Genomic DNA, 17276 nt, shown 5'->3' on the forward strand with positions numbered 1-17276 from the left:
AGTGTGGTTTATTAAATGGTGTTTTCTTCACCAGGCTGTATGCAGCAAAACATCCAAAATAAAATAAAACAGAAAATAAATCCTTGCCTCTGTGGGCGGCTACCTTCTCACAACTGGAACCTGCCTAAGTGTCTGTCTCCAACCTACCGTCGGGCAGACTTCCTTGTCCTACAGCGGACACTCAATAGTCCTTTTATAATAGCTTCACAGGGCAACACAGTCCTTTTGTTTCTTTCACATCAACAGTTCGTCTTCTCACCTTTGAGACGTATTCACCCTTGGTTACCGTCCCGGGCACACATCACTCCGGGGGGTCTTCTCCCAGGCCCACACATCCTGTCGGGAGGCACACGCTGACTGTCCTCCTGCTCCCAGCCCACATGGCTTCAGGATGCAGCTTCTGGAGGCAGCAAACAATAGGACTTTCTCTGAACAAATTATAGAGCCTTAACTCCCTCATTCTGAACAGGTGAAGGCCTTTCAACTTCCTGCTGGCTAGCTCTGTAGCCAACACCCTAAATTAATTAATGGACTTTCTAAATCAGGTGGAAATGTATCTCCTTCCTGTGACTACATTCCCAGATTTAGCTGACTTCCTGTCACATACCCCCCCCTCTTGTTTCAACCCTAGGGTTGGGACACATATTTCCAGGCACGCATGTGTCAGGCACTGCTGACTCACTGATAAGCCTCCTATTATCCTCAAGCTTCCGGATGAAACTGTTTTGTCATCTTCATTGACGGATTTCTCATAAATGCCACACAGTTTGTCTCTCATCTCATATACACATTCTTCAACTGCATTTTTGGCATCATTTTGCTCCTTCTCGTTTCTGTCATCTTCATTGACAGCTTTCTCATAAATGTCAGACAGCTTGTCCCTCATAACCGTCTGTCCAATCCACCATGGAGGACCGTGATCCATAGGCAACTCAATTGGGCTAGTCTTAATGTCTTCAACATTCTTAAGACGCCTCTCTCTGCAATCCATAAATGTTTTCCACAAAACTTTGAGAACCTTTGCTTCACTAAGCTTTGTTCCAAGTAGGGACTCTTGACATCCCTCTGTGACTTGAGTTGCCTCTCCATACAGCTGTACACAATCATTGACTTTTTGTTGTAAAAGGGAATGATCTTCCTTCTTGAGCTTTGCTTGCTCTAAGATGCTGTGCAGAGGATTTTCCAATTGAGACAACAGGCTGTCACACATTTCTTCAAAGTGACCCCTGTTCCTTTTCCCAGAGATATCAATATCATTCACCAAACATTTCATATTCATAGGCAGATCTGAAGTATTTGCACTCATCAACTTCTTAAACTTTTCGCCCTCCTGAGCGAGTCGCAGTAAAGGCCTACTATTTGATTTGATATTCAGTTTATATTTCTTGCCAAACTCTTCACAGAAGAAGCCAACCAGAACATCATCAACTTTCCTTCCACCAACATAGGGGTCAAAGGCAACAACACAGTTGAACCCAGCGATCTGGGTGGTATCCATTATAGACCTCCTCTCTGCATCAGTGAAGAAGCATGGAACTGCAACACATTCTTTTACAGGTTTCTTCAATGCACTTTCTGCTGAACTATTTGACCGCTCAAGGTCACCTAGTTCTTTTTCTCTATCTGAATTCCACATGGAATGCATCTCAAGATCACGATCAAACTTCTGCCACCCGTCTTTCACCAGTTCCATTTTGGAAACACTCCCTGAAAGGCACTTATTCATTTGCTTCACGTTTTCACCAACAGCCTTAGTTTTCTCCACTAGGTGGCGTTTGCTTTTTTCTCCCAGATTTATATCACTTGCTTTAGTTTTCTCCGCTTTAGTTTTCTCCACTAGGTTTTCAGCCTGAACTGAGAAATCATCACATTTCTTACACAACTCTTTTGTTTGCTGAAGCTCTAATGATACATTTTCCAATGCTTGAAGTTTTTGAAGGAACGGTTTATTCCAAAGGGGTGATTCAAGCCACGTGTCATCACATTTCTGAGGCTCACTCAGGACAGACCCCAAAACACTGATCCTTTTAAAAACTGCATCAGGCACACTATCCCCTCTTTGGGACAGATCCTCTGTTGCCTGGAATTCCTCTTCCAGTTCCTGCAACGGAATCTTCATCTCTTCTACTTGCTGTTCTAAGGCTCGCTTAGACTTTTCTAGCTCCTGAACGCTTTTCACAACATCATCCTTGGAGCTGACCAAATCTTCCATTTCTGTACGCAGCTGTTTGTTAACACTTTCTAGTTCAGCCTTACACTCTAGAGCTTCCTCCAAAGAGCGAGCCAAGAACAGGGCTTTGCTCTCGTTATCACGCACCTCCGTTTCTGCACGTGCGCGTTCTTCTGCATATTTTGCAGACACAGTCTTCTCTTCACCAAGCATCTGATCAAACTTCTTTTTCACATCTTCAACACACTGTAATGAACCAACGCTTTCTTCCATGCGTTTTTTCATATCCGCTATCTGAGCTTGCAATGTTGCGACTTGCTCTGATAGGTTTTTCTTTGCTTCTGCCTCCTCTTTTAATTGTTCCAGGAAGCCATTTTTCTCATCTTCCATTTGTTTGAGCTTTGTGCTAAAACTCAGCCTTTGACACCTCTCTTCCTGTAAGAGTTCCTGCGTGTCTTGCAGCTGCGATTCCAAGATAGAAAAATCTTCCGCAATTTCTCTAGATTTGCTGTCTGCTTGAGAAAGCTGATTTGTAACATTGTCCAACTCAACCTGCAGTCGGTTTGCCTTCTCTGACAGCTTAGCACACAATCGGTCACCTTCTGACACCTTGACTTGCGATTCCAGAAGCTGTGCCTCTACTTTTTCCCTCTTATGTTCACAATCTCCTTTTCCCTGCATAAGAGCCTTCACCTCATTGGCTAGCATCTGGGAATAAGAATGTAATTCTGCCACACAGGCTTCTTTCTCCTTTAACTGCTGCTGGACACGTTGGGCTTCCCCTTTCCAACTTTCACAGTCCGCACGCCATTCATTTACCACATTGCTCAAAGTAGTGTGCTCATACACAGTACTCAGTAATTTAGCCTCTCTTTCACTTTTCTCTTTGTCGCTGAGAGACAATGTCGCTTTCAGAGCAACATTCTGTTCCTGCGACTCCTGCAGGTCTATTTTTGTAGCTCCCAAAGACTGAAGACTTTTTTCCAGCTGATTACGCAACTCCAACATATCAGCCATACTTTGCTTCTGCAAAGTCTGAATTTCACTTTCCTTTTCCATGAGGATGGTATCTTTCTCCATTATAGTCTCTCTGCGTTTTTGCAACTCGACCAAAAGAAGAGCAGTGGATTCTTCCCACTGTAACACATGAGACTTGAGTAGTTCATTCATTTCCTGCAAGTTTCTATGCTCCATTTTAAGCAATTCCAAGGCTTGTTCCTTTTCTTCCATTTTCCGTTGCAAGGCATCCAACTCAGCCCTGCACACATACTCGGTTTCCTCCAAACCGATGGCCTCCATTGGCTGCTGGCGTCTCTGTTTCCAGCCTGCCATGCTCTCTTGGTGATCCTTTTGTTGAGCTGCAAAGCTCCGCTGAAAATCCGCATTTGCCTGCTGTTGAGCTGCATTTGCTTGCTGTTGAGCTGCATTTGATATAATCAGATGTTTCAACATCTCCTCCATTTTGAGTTTACTTTTCATCTGAGCACACTGCGTCTCCATAGCGGTTTCATCAGTGTTGCTAGGGACAACAACCTTCCTCTTTAGTAGACTCTCTTTAGGCATGGATGGGGCTGGTTCAGACGGCAACATCCCCTCCATCCATAGAATCCGGTCTCTCATTTCATCTATCTTTGCATTCTTCAGGCGTTTTGAACGCCCCATCTTCAATAACTCCACAAACAAATTTTTCACAGTCCAGCAAAAATTTTTCAGACCACTGTCTCTTTAACACATGTAGTTTTTCTCTCTCTCTTGCAAGATCTCTTTTCCTGCACACACAGTTTGTGCAGTCACTTGCACCAGACACAACAAAGTTCATCAAATAATTTTGAGACCGCTGTCTCTTTAAAACACTTTTTTTTTTTCTGTCAGGATCTTCTCTCCTGCACACATAGATTGTGCAATCTCATGCACCAGATAAAGTTCATCAAACATTTGCACTTCCTTGCAGGGATCTCTGCTTATGCCCACTGCATACCTCCACCATATGTAAGGGATTAGCTCGGTGGCGGGTGTGGATGACCCCTTGGGGGGTGCGTTTTCCCAGAGAGGTAGCCGACAAGTGCTTGCAAACAAACAGTGTGGTTTATTAAATGGTGTTTTCTTCACCAGGCTGTATGCAGCAAAACATCCAAAATAAAATAAAACAGAAAATAAATCCTTGCCTCTGTGGGCGGCTACCTTCTCACAACTGGAACCTGCCTAAGTGTCTGTCTCCAACCTACCGTCGGGCAGACTTCCTTGTCCTACAGCGGACACTCAATAGTCCTTTTATAATAGCTTCACAGGGCAACACAGTCCTTTTGTTTCTTTCACATCAACAGTTCGTCTTCTCACCTTTGAGACGTATTCACCCTTGGTTACCGTCCCGGGCACACATCACTCCGGGGGGTCTTCTCCCAGGCCCACACATCCTGTCGGGAGGCACACGCTGACTGTCCTCCTGCTCCCAGCCCACATGGCTTCAGGATGCAGCTTCTGGAGGCAGCAAACAATAGGACTTTCTCTGAACAAATTATAGAGCCTTAACTCCCTCATTCTGAACAGGTGAAGGCCTTTCAACTTCCTGCTGGCTAGCTCTGTAGCCAACACCCTAAATTAATTAATGGACTTTCTAAATCAGGTGGAAATGTATCTCCTTCCTGTGACTACATTCCCAGATTTAGCTGACTTCCTGTCACAATATATATATATATATATAAAAGAGAAAAAGTCCACAGGGATTGCTGCACAAATATATATATATATATATAGCCTTTAAGATGGCTTGATTGCTTTGCACACAAATTCAACAAACCATTGCTGTTGTGCTGTTCACCGTACCTGTGAAATATACAGTGTATATATATATATATATATATATATATATATATATATATATATATATATATACAGGGCTTTTTTTCAGCGGGAACGCGGGGGAACGCAGTTCCGGCACCTCCAGCACTGACTGTATGTAATAGCAAGAGGAGCTGCGGTGCACTACAGGGTCTGTTGATGCTGGCTGCTGGGGGGGGGGGAGGGGGTTATTCCACCTGGAGAGGATCTATTTTTGCAGGGGGGTCTATTGACCCTGAGAAGGTCTGTTGTTGCTGGTGGGGGACCTACTGTTGCTGGGGGTGGGTCTTATACTGCTGGGGGAGATCTGCTGTTGAGGTAGGGATCTATTAATGCTGGCTGTGGGAGATCTGTTGTTGCTGCTGGGAGTCTATTGTTGCTAGGGGGGAAATTTTGTTGGGGGTGGTCCATTGCTGTTAGGGGAATCTATTGTTGCACACGGGGGGCTATATTAATACTGCCTGCCAGGGATCTATTTTACCGCTTTTCTTATTATTACCATATTCCATACAAATTACTTAGCACCACAAAATGATTCTTGGCTCTGTATTCTCTAAAAGGGCAGTACTTGGAGGTGGGTAAGGAGTGGAACCAAGGAATAGGGCTCGGAGGTGAGTAGGGGCAGAGAAAAGGGGTGACTCGGAAAAGGAGAGTTCCTTCTCCTATTCTCTGAGAAAAAAAACCCTGTATATATATATATATATATATATATATATAAGGTAATATTCAAGAAATATTAATTTTAAGACCATTAACTAGTCACAAGATTAGTTATTCAACGGTAAAGCTGTGAGTCAGAGTAGAGAGCAATACACCAATATGTTTGGAAATCTGAATTTGATAAGTAATACAGAAATCAGCAAGTACAGTTCCAGTGACTGCAGTCCATTATTGGAATACTGTGTTTTTATGTGTCTACATTTATTAATGCATTAATTCAATTAAATTTGTAATGTCTGGAAGTGCACTTTTATTGGATTCTGACCAGAGATGTATAGTAACGAAGTAGAACTACTTAAGTACTGTACTTAAGTACCGAAATGCGGTATCTGTACTTTCCTAGAGTAGAATTTTTTTCTCCTACTTCTACTTTTACTTCACTACATTTTTTCGATGATTTCGATACTTCTACTCAAGTATTTTTTTTTTGTGCTGCATAGTTACTCGTTACTTTTAAAAAAATTACCACTGCCAGAACAGTAGATGGCAGGTTGCATAAAGCTCAAAAAAATGTGTATAATGTCATTTGTAAATCAGCGCATACGAAAAAAAAGGCTGTGTATAATAAAAGCTGCTATACCAAATCTTTCCAATAAAAAGAAAATATGAAACAAACAAATAAATGGTGCTACAGCGCTTGAAGTGCATCAAGAAACTACTAACAAACACAGGTTAATCATTTGAAATAATAAAAAACAATATGATGTTCAAACGTTTGACTTCTTTCTTTAATAACTACATAACACAGTACTTGTACTTCTACTTTCAGTACTTGAGTAGAATTTTTTTTTCAAAACTACTGGTACTTTTTACTTTTAGTACTTAAGTAGCAAATTTTTTGAAAAAACTACTTGCAATACTTAAGTAAAAAAAATGTTGAATACTTTAGTACTTCTACTTAAGTAACTTTTTCTGCGAGCACTTCTACTTCTACTCAAGTCACTTTTTGATCGAGCACTTGTACTTTTACTCAAGTAGAAATTTCGAGTACTTTATACAAGTCTGATTCTGACTCATTATTTTATTTAGCTTACTGCATGCTGAACCACTCAAAGGGGTTTGATATTGCCAGAAATACAGATAATAGGGCTGACACATACCAGAGGCATCAAGTAAAAGCAAAGCCATAGCACTAACTGCTCACTCCTGGTACTTGTTGATCGTGTTTTTGTTCCCTTTAGCACCCAGAGAAGACCTGAAAAAGGTTTACCGCTCCATGATCCATTCAGCTATAATAGCGGTGATATCATAAGATCCTACTTTAAAAGAAAAAGAACAATTTCTAGAGCTATCATCAGACAAAACTCTCCAGGCCAAATTAACACCTTTCTGTAAATTCTGGATGTCAGTTAAGACAAATACCCAGAACTGACAATATAGCGGTTCTTCATTTAGATAACACTTTTGTTTTTAAAATTAATCTAATGCCTCTGCTATTCCAAATTTCACAGCTCTTACAGTTTAAAAAAAAAAACTCTTCCTGTGTAGCTAGGATTTCACATTTTCTTTGTGCCTAACCTATGGAAAGACATAATCAATCAGGTCGTTTATATCATTAACCACTTTACCCCCAGCCCTATTTCGGACACTTTTTGTTCACAAGTTAAAATCAGTATTTTTTCCTAGAAAACTACTTAGAACCCCCAAACATTATATATATATATTTTTTAGCAAAGACTCTGGAGAATAAAATGTCGGTCATTGTAAAATTTTTTGTCACGCGGTATTTGCGCAGCGGTCTTTAAAACGCCATTTTTTTGGAAAAAATTTGAAAAATCACATTTCACTGCATTTAAAAAATACTAAACAGTAAAGTTAGCCCATTTTTTTTGTATATTGTGAAAGATGATGTCACGCCGAGTAAATAGATACCCAACATGTTACGGTTTAAAATTGCGCCCCCCCCCCCCGTGGGATGGCAACAAACTACGGTCAATAGAGATCTCAATCTGCGACGCTTTAAATTTATTTAACGGTTACCAGTTTAGAGTTAGAGTGTAGCTCTTTTTTTTAAATTATTGCCCACGCTCTGGCGATCGCGGCGATACCTCACATGTGTGGTTTGAACAGCGATTTCATTCGTGGCTCGACTTGCGTATACGTTTTTTTTTGTGTGCGAGCTAACGGTGACGGGGGCGGCTAAATTTTTATTTTTTTTTTCCTATTTATTTTTTCTTTTTTTTTAACTTTATTACAGGTTTTTTAAAAAAAAAAAAAAAATCTGATCACTTTTATTGCTGTCACAAGCAATGTAAACATCCCTTGTGACACCAATATGTAGTGACAGGTACACTTTATGGAGGGATCGAGGGTCTAAAAGACCCTAGACCCCTCCACTACACTTCCCTGTATGCAAAATGCCGAAAACGGCATTTTTGCATACAGCCGTTTTTCAAATCTGCCGCCTTTTGCAGCACAATAACCCGGAAGTGACGTCATGGACGCCGCCTACGGGTTACGTCATCGGAGACCCGATCGATGCCGTTTCCGGCATTCATCGGGACTCCATCCAGCCGGCGGATGTGCCGGCTGGGTGCTCTGGGCTCCCGGTGGGACGGGACCCCCGAGCAAAGCCACGGAAGGCGGCGGGAGGGGGGGCGTCCCCTCCCGCCCCCCCGGGTAACGATCGTGCGGCTCCCGAGCCGCATCGGTCATTACCGACGGAAAGCCAACTGTCGGCTCTAAACAACGGTACCGGGATGATGCCTCTAGCTAGAGGCATCATCTCGGTATAACCCCTTAAAGTCAGCCGACGTAGGTCTACGTGGCTGGTCGTTAAGTGGTTAAAAGACATGAATAATTGTACTTAAACTAATTAGAGTTCTTATAAAACCACGTCGATTAGATTCCAAAAGCATAAACATTTTTACAAAGATTTACACAGATTTAATTACAATGCAAGTGCTCAAAAAATGTAAAAACAAAAAAAATAAATAAAAAACAATTTTAATTTCTTTAAATCAACTCTTCATGTTGAATATGACCATAAATATGCAACTGTATAAATGTAGAAATATATAATACTGTATAAATGGTGTGCCAAATGTACTGCGGGTTTTACATTGTAGTATTGTTCTACGTATATTCTATATTGCCCCAACTGTTTCCCCTAACATGTAAAGCCAGCCATAGATGAAGCGATTTTCTTTCCTGCAACCATGGGTTGCAGTAAGGAATATCACTTGCTTGATGGGGGATCCCTCCCATGGAGCTATTGTGTTCTCTTCTGGCGGGGGGGGGGGGGGGGGGTCGGGATGGGGATGGTTTAGATGGTTTAGTAAGCCATTCCACCACCTCCTCTGCATGCTGTGGCTCAGATAGTTGGATAGTTACTGCATGTGCCCAAAGAATGAGGTCAGCTGACTACCTGAATATACTGAATGACCAGGTTATTCCATCAATGGATTTTTTATTCCCTGATGGCACGGGCATATTCCAAGATGACAATGCCAGGATTCATCGGGCTCAAATTGTGAAAGAGTGGTTCAGGGAGCTTCAGACGTAATTTTCACACATGGATTGGCCCCCACAAAGTCCAGAACTTAACCCCATTGAGAATCTTTGGGATGTGCTGGAGAAGGCTTTGTGCAGTTGTCCAACTCTCCCATAATTGCAGAAGCTTATCCAAACAATGCCACAGCAAATGCGTGCCGTAATCAAAGCCAACAAAATATTACAGTGCGTGACTTTTTTTTTTTGATGGCAACTTTTTTTTCTTGGCCAGGCAGTGTATTTACCCGGTGCAACGCCATATTTTAAATTTTACCACAAATTTGGGTATGCACACATTTGTCTCTGTGTGCATTCAAATTTCTTAATACTGTGTGACATAAAAACTTGCAAAACCCACCATTTTTTTCTCTAGGGCCTCTGCTACAAAAATATATAATGTTTCGGGGTTCTAAGTAATTTTCTAGCAAAAATACAGATTTTTACTTGTAAACAAAAAGTGTCAGAAGAAGGCCTGGTCTTAAAGTGGATAATGCCTGAAGGATTTTCTTGGATGTTGCGCTACTCTATGTGGCCAGGCCGTAAAAAATGTCTCTCACATGTGGTATCACCAAACTAAGGACGAGTAGCAGAATGTGTTTTGGAGTGTAGTTGCAAGTATGTCTATGCCGTGTGTGAGAAATTACTTGTAGATATGAGATTTTTGTGGAAAAAAAATGTCCTAATATTCCAAGGAATTGTGGGAAAAAATTACAACTTCAAAAAAAACTTGTCATGCCTCTTACTTAATACCTTGGACTGTCTAGTTTCCAAAAAGGGGTAATTTGTACTGTCTTGACGTGTTAGGGCCTCCAGAAATGAGATTTGCTGTCAGTACATTAGGTGTGATCATATTTCAATGACTGGTACCACAGTTTGTAGGCTCTATAACTTTTACACAGACCACATATTATACACTGATTTGGGTCATTTTTACTAAAGAAATGTAGCAGTATAAATTTTGAAGAAAAATTACTTATATATATAATGTTTGGGGGTTCTAAGTAATTTTCTTGCAAAAAATACAGATTTTTAACTTGTAAGCAACAAGTGTCACAAAAAGGCTTAGTCTTTAAGAAGTTAAACTGCCTTCACTTACAGATGTAAGTTCATTCCTTAGATCTAAAAGAAGGAAATTATACATTGTAAAGCATTGTGTTTATAGGTACCGTGTTTTTCTGAAAATAAGCCCAGGTCTTATATTATTTTTGGCACCAAAAGACACAGTAGGGCTTATTTTCGGGGTAGGACTTATGTGTAATGTGCTGTCTTCTCTCTCTCCCTGCCTGTTAGGAATCCCCTATGGGAACCTAGTTTGGTGTTTGTACAATCCTAGAATCCACTTTATTACTGTTTTATATATTGTCCAGTGTGTTTCTGTAATCTAATAGTGTGAAATACCTTCAGTACAGCGCCGCTCAGCTAATCTCCTGCTCTGCTCTCCTCTCCTTCTCTTCTCATAGCTGTCAATAGGGGATCTCAGCCCCTCCCCTCAGAGCGGCTCACAGAAGCGCCAAGCATTATATTTTAATAGTGTAAAATACCCTTGGTACAGCGCCGGTGCTCAGCTGATTTCCCGCTGCTCTTGCTTCTCTTCTCCTCCGCTGACATCTGGGGGTCACGGAAGCACTGAGCGGTGCTGTACTGAAGGTATTTCACACTATTATAATATAATGCTCGGCACTTCTGTGACCCGCTCTGAACACTGCAGAGGGGAGGGGCTGAGATCCCTCGCTGACAGCTTTGAGAAGAGGAGAAGAGCAGAGCGGGTAATCAGCTGAGCTGGGCGCTGTACCAAATGTATTTCACACTATTAGATTACAGAAACACACACTGGACATTATATAAAACAGTATAAAAGTGCATTCTAGGATTTTACAAACAATAAACTAGGGCTTATTTTCAGGGTAGGGCTTATATTGTAGCACTCCCCAAAATTACAGTAGGTCATATTTTCAGGGTAGGTCTTATTTTTGGGGAAACGGTATCTAGCAGCCTTAACAATGTTGATAAACATTTGCTGAAGGCTTTTTTTTTTTTTTTTTTTTACAGTTGTGAGTGAGCAGAGAACAGCTCTGTAAGAATTGAGGACATGCAGTTTTAAGATCGTGATTTTTTTTAATGATTAATCGTGAAGCTCTAGGCAGCAGCTGTGCGCAGGATCAAGTATATATACGTGATCCTGCACTTCCAGGTAGGTGGCATGAATGCACGCTGCCGGCGGCTTGTACCCGCTGTGATTACACACAGTGGGAGCCGATCAGGACTTTCCCTAGAGCGGGCCGCCCAGCCAAACTGAGCGATCAGGGCAGAAGGGCTTTAGTCAGGGAGGTGACCAAGAACCCGATGTTCACTCTGACAGAGCTCCAGCATTTCTCTGTGGAGAGAGGAAAACCTTTCAGAAGCACAATCATCTCTGTAACACTTCACTAATCAGGCCTGTATGGTAGAGTGGCCAGATGGAAGCCACTACTCAGTAAAATGCACATAACAGCCCGCCAGGAGTTTTCCAAAAGGCACCCTAAGGACTCTCAGATCATGAGAAACAAAATCCTCTGGTCTGATGAAACACAGATTGAACTCTTTGTCCTGAATGGCAAGCATCATGTCTGGAGGAAACCAGGCACCGCTCATCACCTGTCCAATACCATCCCTACACTGAAACATGGTGGTGGCAGCATCATGCTGTGGGGATGTTTTTCAGTGGCAGGAACTGAAGGAGTAGTCAGGATCGAGGGAAAAATTAATGCAGTAATGTACAGAGACATCCTTGATGAAAACCTGCTCCAGAGCGCTCTGGACTTTAGACTGGGTTGAGGGTTCATCTTCCAATTGGACAACGACCCTAAGCACACAGCCAAGATAACAAAGGAGTGGCTATGGGACAACTCTGTGAATGTCCTTGAGTGCCCAGCCAGAGCCCAGACCTGAACCTCATTTACCATCTCTGGAGAGATCTGAAAATGGCTGTGCACCGACACTCTCCCCATCCAACCTGATAGAGCTTGAGAGGTCTTGCAAAGAAGAATGGGAGAAACTGCCCAAAAATAGGTGTGCCAAGCTTGTAGCATCATACTCAAAAAGACTTGAGGCTGTAATTGGTGCCAAAGGTGCTTCAACAAAGTATTGAGCAAAGGCTGTGAATAATAATAATTATTATTATTATTAAGGATTTCTATAATGCCAGCAGTTTACGCAGCGCTTTACAATATTAGAGGGAGACAGTACATTTACAATACAATAAAATACAAGAGGATTAAGAGGGCCCTGCTCAGAAGAGCTTACAATCTAATGGGGTGGGGCAAGTGTTACATGTACATGCGATTTATATTGTTTTTTATTTTTAGTAAATTTGCAAAGATTTCAAACAAACTTCTTTACGTTGTCATTATGGGGTATTGTTTGTAGAATTTTGAGGAAAAAAATAAATTCAATCTATTTAGAAAAAGGCTGTAACATAACAAAATGTGGAACAGGTGAGCACTGAGAATACTTCCAGGATGCACTGTATGTAAACAAGGCAGATTGCCGTTCTGTCAGTAGGGAAAGCATGGATCAAGTGTTTCTGCAAAGCAGGAAGTAGGAACTCAAGTTTAGTAAAACACTAGTTAGTCACACAATTAACCCTTTGATCGCCCCGATGGTATCCCTTCCCAGCCAGTGTCATTAGTACAGTGACAGTGCATATTTTCAGCAACGATCACTGTATTAGTGTCACTGGTCCCAAAAAAGTGTCAGTCAGTGTCAGAATGTCCGCAGTGCTGCTGATCGCCGCCATTACTAGTAAAAAAAATAAATAAAAATATCCCACTGATTGTAGACGCTATAACTTTGGGCAAACCAATCAATATACAGTACGCTTATTGGGATTTTTTTTACCAAAAATATGTAGTAGAATACATATTGGCCTAAATTTATGAAGAAATTAGATTTTTTCATTGGATGTGTTTTATAGCAGAAAGTAAAAAATGCCGTTCCTTCAGAGCGCATGCGCAGATGATGTCATCGGCTGCATGTAATGTAAAGTCTGAGTTATTACCTGATAACTCGCTTTCCAGGAATCCTCCAGAACGGTCATATGAGAGATAGGCTCCTCCTCCTCCTACAGGAAACACAAGCACAGATATGTTTAAAATGGACGCCCCTCAGTTGTATAAAGATGAGCTGAACAGCATAGGCTTTTAGCCTGAAAAAATCCACCATTCCTGGAAAGGGAGCTATCAGGTAATAACTCACCCTTTCCCAAGTCATCCTCCAGGACGGTCACATGAGACTCCAATAATGCATACCCAGGGTGGGACTACTGCTTGTAGGACCTTACGACCAAAGGACAGATCTTGGGCGGAAACCAAATTAATTCTCTAGTGCCTCAGGAAGGTAGAGTCACTGGACCAGGTGGCTGCTCGGCAAATCTGGTCCACAGATGCCCCAGCCTTTTTGGCCCAAGATGTAGCTACAGAGGGGGTGGAATGTGCCTTAATATCTGGAGGAAGGGTCTGACCTTGGGTTAAGTGGGCTGCTCCTATAACCGACTCGATCCATCTGGCTATAGATACTTTTGAAGCCGTTTACCCTTCTGAGCGCCTCCAAACAATATAAAGAGGTTGGACGCTTTCCTGAATGGTTTAGCGACTTCCAAATAGTGCAGGACACACCTCCTAACATCTAGCATAGCGAAAAGTTATTCCCCCTGGGAAAATGGGTTTTGACAAAAAGATAGGAGTACCACATCCTGCGAGCGATGGAAAGCCGATGCCACCTTGGGGAAGAACAGGGGGTCTGTTTTGAGCACCAATTTATCTGGAAAAAATGTCAGAAAAGGTTCCTTCATGGACAGAGCTTGTAGTTCACTCACGCACCTGGCTAAAGTAATGGCAACCAGTAGCGCAACCTTAAAAGTGAGGTGTTTTAAAGAAGCCTCCTTGAGAGGTTCAAAGGGGTCCCTGACGAGTGCCTTGAGCACTAACGAGAGATCCCAGGGGGCTACCTTTAGGTGCTTACTGGAATGAGTCCTTTCAATAGAATTGAAAAATCGTTTACCAACAGATTATCGCTAACCTGCTTTTCCAGAAATACTGATAAGGCGGCTGTCTGGACCTTGTTGGTACTCACAGCAAGTCTCGTCTCTGCCCCATCCAGGAGAAAGTCCAAAATAGTGCCAATGCTTTTCAAATTTCTATCTTTGGACTGCATCTTTGAAGTATATACTTTGCATACCTTGTACATTTTCCTGGTTACCGGCTTCCTACTTTGGAGTAGGATATCCGCTACCCTGGCAGAGAGACCTTTATTCAGTAGCAAGCACCGTTCAGGTTCCACGCTGCTAGATTCAGGGTCCGGATATGCAGATGATGGTCCCCTGATTGAACTAGAAGGTTGCTCTGGATTGGAAAGATCCAGAGGTCTTCTTCCGCCATCTTTTTTAGGGGTGTGAACCATGCTAATTTTAGCCAGTAAGGGGCTACCAGGATCACCCTTAATCTTTCTAACTGGATCTTTCTGATTGTTCTCGGAATGAGTTGGGTTGGGGGAAATGCATAGGCGAGGCTGAATCACCACGGAAACCCCAGGGAGTCTATCCCTAGAGCATCCTTCTATCTGTGCAGAGAGAAGTAGTTTGCTACTTTCTTGTTGTCTGCTGTGGCAAATAGGTCGACCTCTGGAGAACCCCATCTCAGAGTGAGTGCCTCGAAGATCCGATGGTTCAGTTCCCACTCCGTTGGATCCAGCTGTCTGCGACTTAGAAGGTCCGCTAGTACGTTGACCGTCCTCTTTATGTGGACAGCTGATAGGGAAAGCAGGTGAGTTTCTGCCCATGAAAGTAAGTCGTGGGCTACCCTCATGAGATGTTTTGATTGTGTGCCCCCCTGGTGGTTGATGTAAGCCACCGCCGTGACATTGTCCAACAGTATCTGGACATGTTTGCCTATCATTTCCTTTTGGAACGAGAGTAGGGCTTCCCGTACTGCAGCAAGTTCTCTTATGTTGGAAGAGATTTCTGCCCCAGAGTGGAACTGGTACCTTGTCTCACCTGGTGCCCTATGTGGGCTCCCCATTCAAAAGCATTTGCGTCCGTGGTGACTCTGATCTGAATGGGTGACAGCCAGAGTCTAGCTAGGGACTTCCTGATGATCGGGGGGATTGCGATCTTTTCCTCCAAAGAGGAAGTTTTTCCATCCCAATGGCCCAAGAGCTGGCACTGCAGGACTCTCATGTGGAGTTGGGCCCATTGGACTGCTGGAATGGAGGTCCACATGAGACCTAACAGGACCATTATGTTCCTTCTTGTTGCCCTGGGCACTGAGATCAACTGTTTTGTCGTGTTTACCATTTTTGTATTTTTTTTTGCCCAAGAAAAATATCCTTTGAGCTACTATATCGATGGTGTAACCCAGAAACACCACCCTCTGGGATGAGGTTCTGTTGGACTTTTGTCTGTAGATCTCCCAGCCTAGGGAGGTAAGAAAGGTTTCGGTCATCTGAAGGTATTGATAATACTTCCGACTCTGTCCGACCATAAATGAGGAAGTTGTCCAAGTAAGGAACTATCTGGACTCCCTTCATTCTGAGCTCCTGCATCATCTCTGCCTCGATTTTTGTGAATATGCAAGGAGCTGAAGAAATCCCAAAGGGGAAAGCCTGGAACTGAAACAGGCAGATCTGCCTTTCCGAACGGATAGCAAATCTCAGGAATGTCTGATGGCTGGGATGAATCGGGACATGTAGGTAGGCGTCCTTCAGGTCTAAAGTTACCAGAAAAGCTGCCTCCGAGAGCAAGGATCTCACCGAAAAGATGGATTCTGTACTGAATTAAATGGTTGAGACCTTTGAGGTTCAAGATTAAGTGGTGTTTGCCCGAGGGTTTTGTTCTGAGGAAAACTTGAGAGTAGAAGGCCGAAATATGATGAGAAGGATGAAGCTCTTTGACCACCCTCCTGATTAGTAGATTAGTGACCGCAGCCTCCATGGCTTCCCTTACTTCAGGTGATTCTGGAAGGGATGTGGTCCGAAAGTTGTGAGGTGGTTTTATCATAAATTCTATTCTGTAGCCCTCCCTGATGATCTGCAGGATGAAGGGGTTTGAACAAAAGCCTCGTCGTTGACAGAAAAAGTACAGAAGTCTTCCCCCCACTGGAAAGCTGGCGTCGCTGGGGTTTGTTACTGTTACCCCCTGGATTGGGGAAGAGGACGCTCAATTTTCCCTTGTTTTTGTTAAAGACCCATTTTCTTTGGGGATTAACCTTTTCTCCTTTTGACTGGGTTTCTACTCTTGAGCAACGAAAATATTTCTTCGGTTTCTCCTTTTTTTTGGACAGAAAACCTTGGACTTATCGACTGATCTTGCCCAGTACTTTGTCCAGTTCTGAGCCAAACAGAAGGCTCCTGTCAAAAGAGATGTTACATAGCTTGTTTTTTGACGTGTAGTCACCATCCCAAGTTTTGAGCCAGAGGGCTCTTCTGGACGCGTTGATAAGGCCTGTGGTGCGAGCTGATATTTTGACTGCTTCTGCAGCCACATCAGCCATGTACGCTACTCCTTTTGCTATCAAAAGTAGGGAATCTTGAGCCTCTTCTGTGGGAAGGACCTTTTCTAAGTGCCCCCGCAGTTGCTCTAGCCAAAAAGCCACATTCCTGGCTACACAAGTATTGGCCATGTTGGGCTGGAACCCAGCAGCCCCTGCTTCGTATGCTCTTCTTAGTGTCACGTCGATCTTTTTATCCAGAGGGTCTTTAAGAAGGCCCATGTCCTCAAAGGACAAGTTTGATTTTTTGGAAACTTTGGCCAAAGATGCGTCCAGCTTAGGGCATTTGTTCAGGACTCCTTTCGTTTCTCGAAAGGAAATCTCCTTTTTAGTGCTTTAGGGAAGAATAACTTTTTTTCCGGGCACTCCCATTCCTTACTAATTATCCTTTTCAGGGATTGGTGGACCAGAAAGGATCTGTTCTTGGGCTCTTGTAGACCCCTATATAACTGGTCATGCACCGAGTTGGGAATCTCAACCTCCTGCAAGTCTTCAGTGATGTAAATGGCTTTAAGGAGTTCCTCTACGTTTCTTCT

This window comes from Pelophylax lessonae, assembly GCF_965119305.1.
Source record: "Pelophylax lessonae genome assembly, chromosome: 2".
In the NCBI taxonomy this organism is placed as follows: domain Eukaryota; kingdom Metazoa; phylum Chordata; class Amphibia; order Anura; family Ranidae; genus Pelophylax; species Pelophylax lessonae.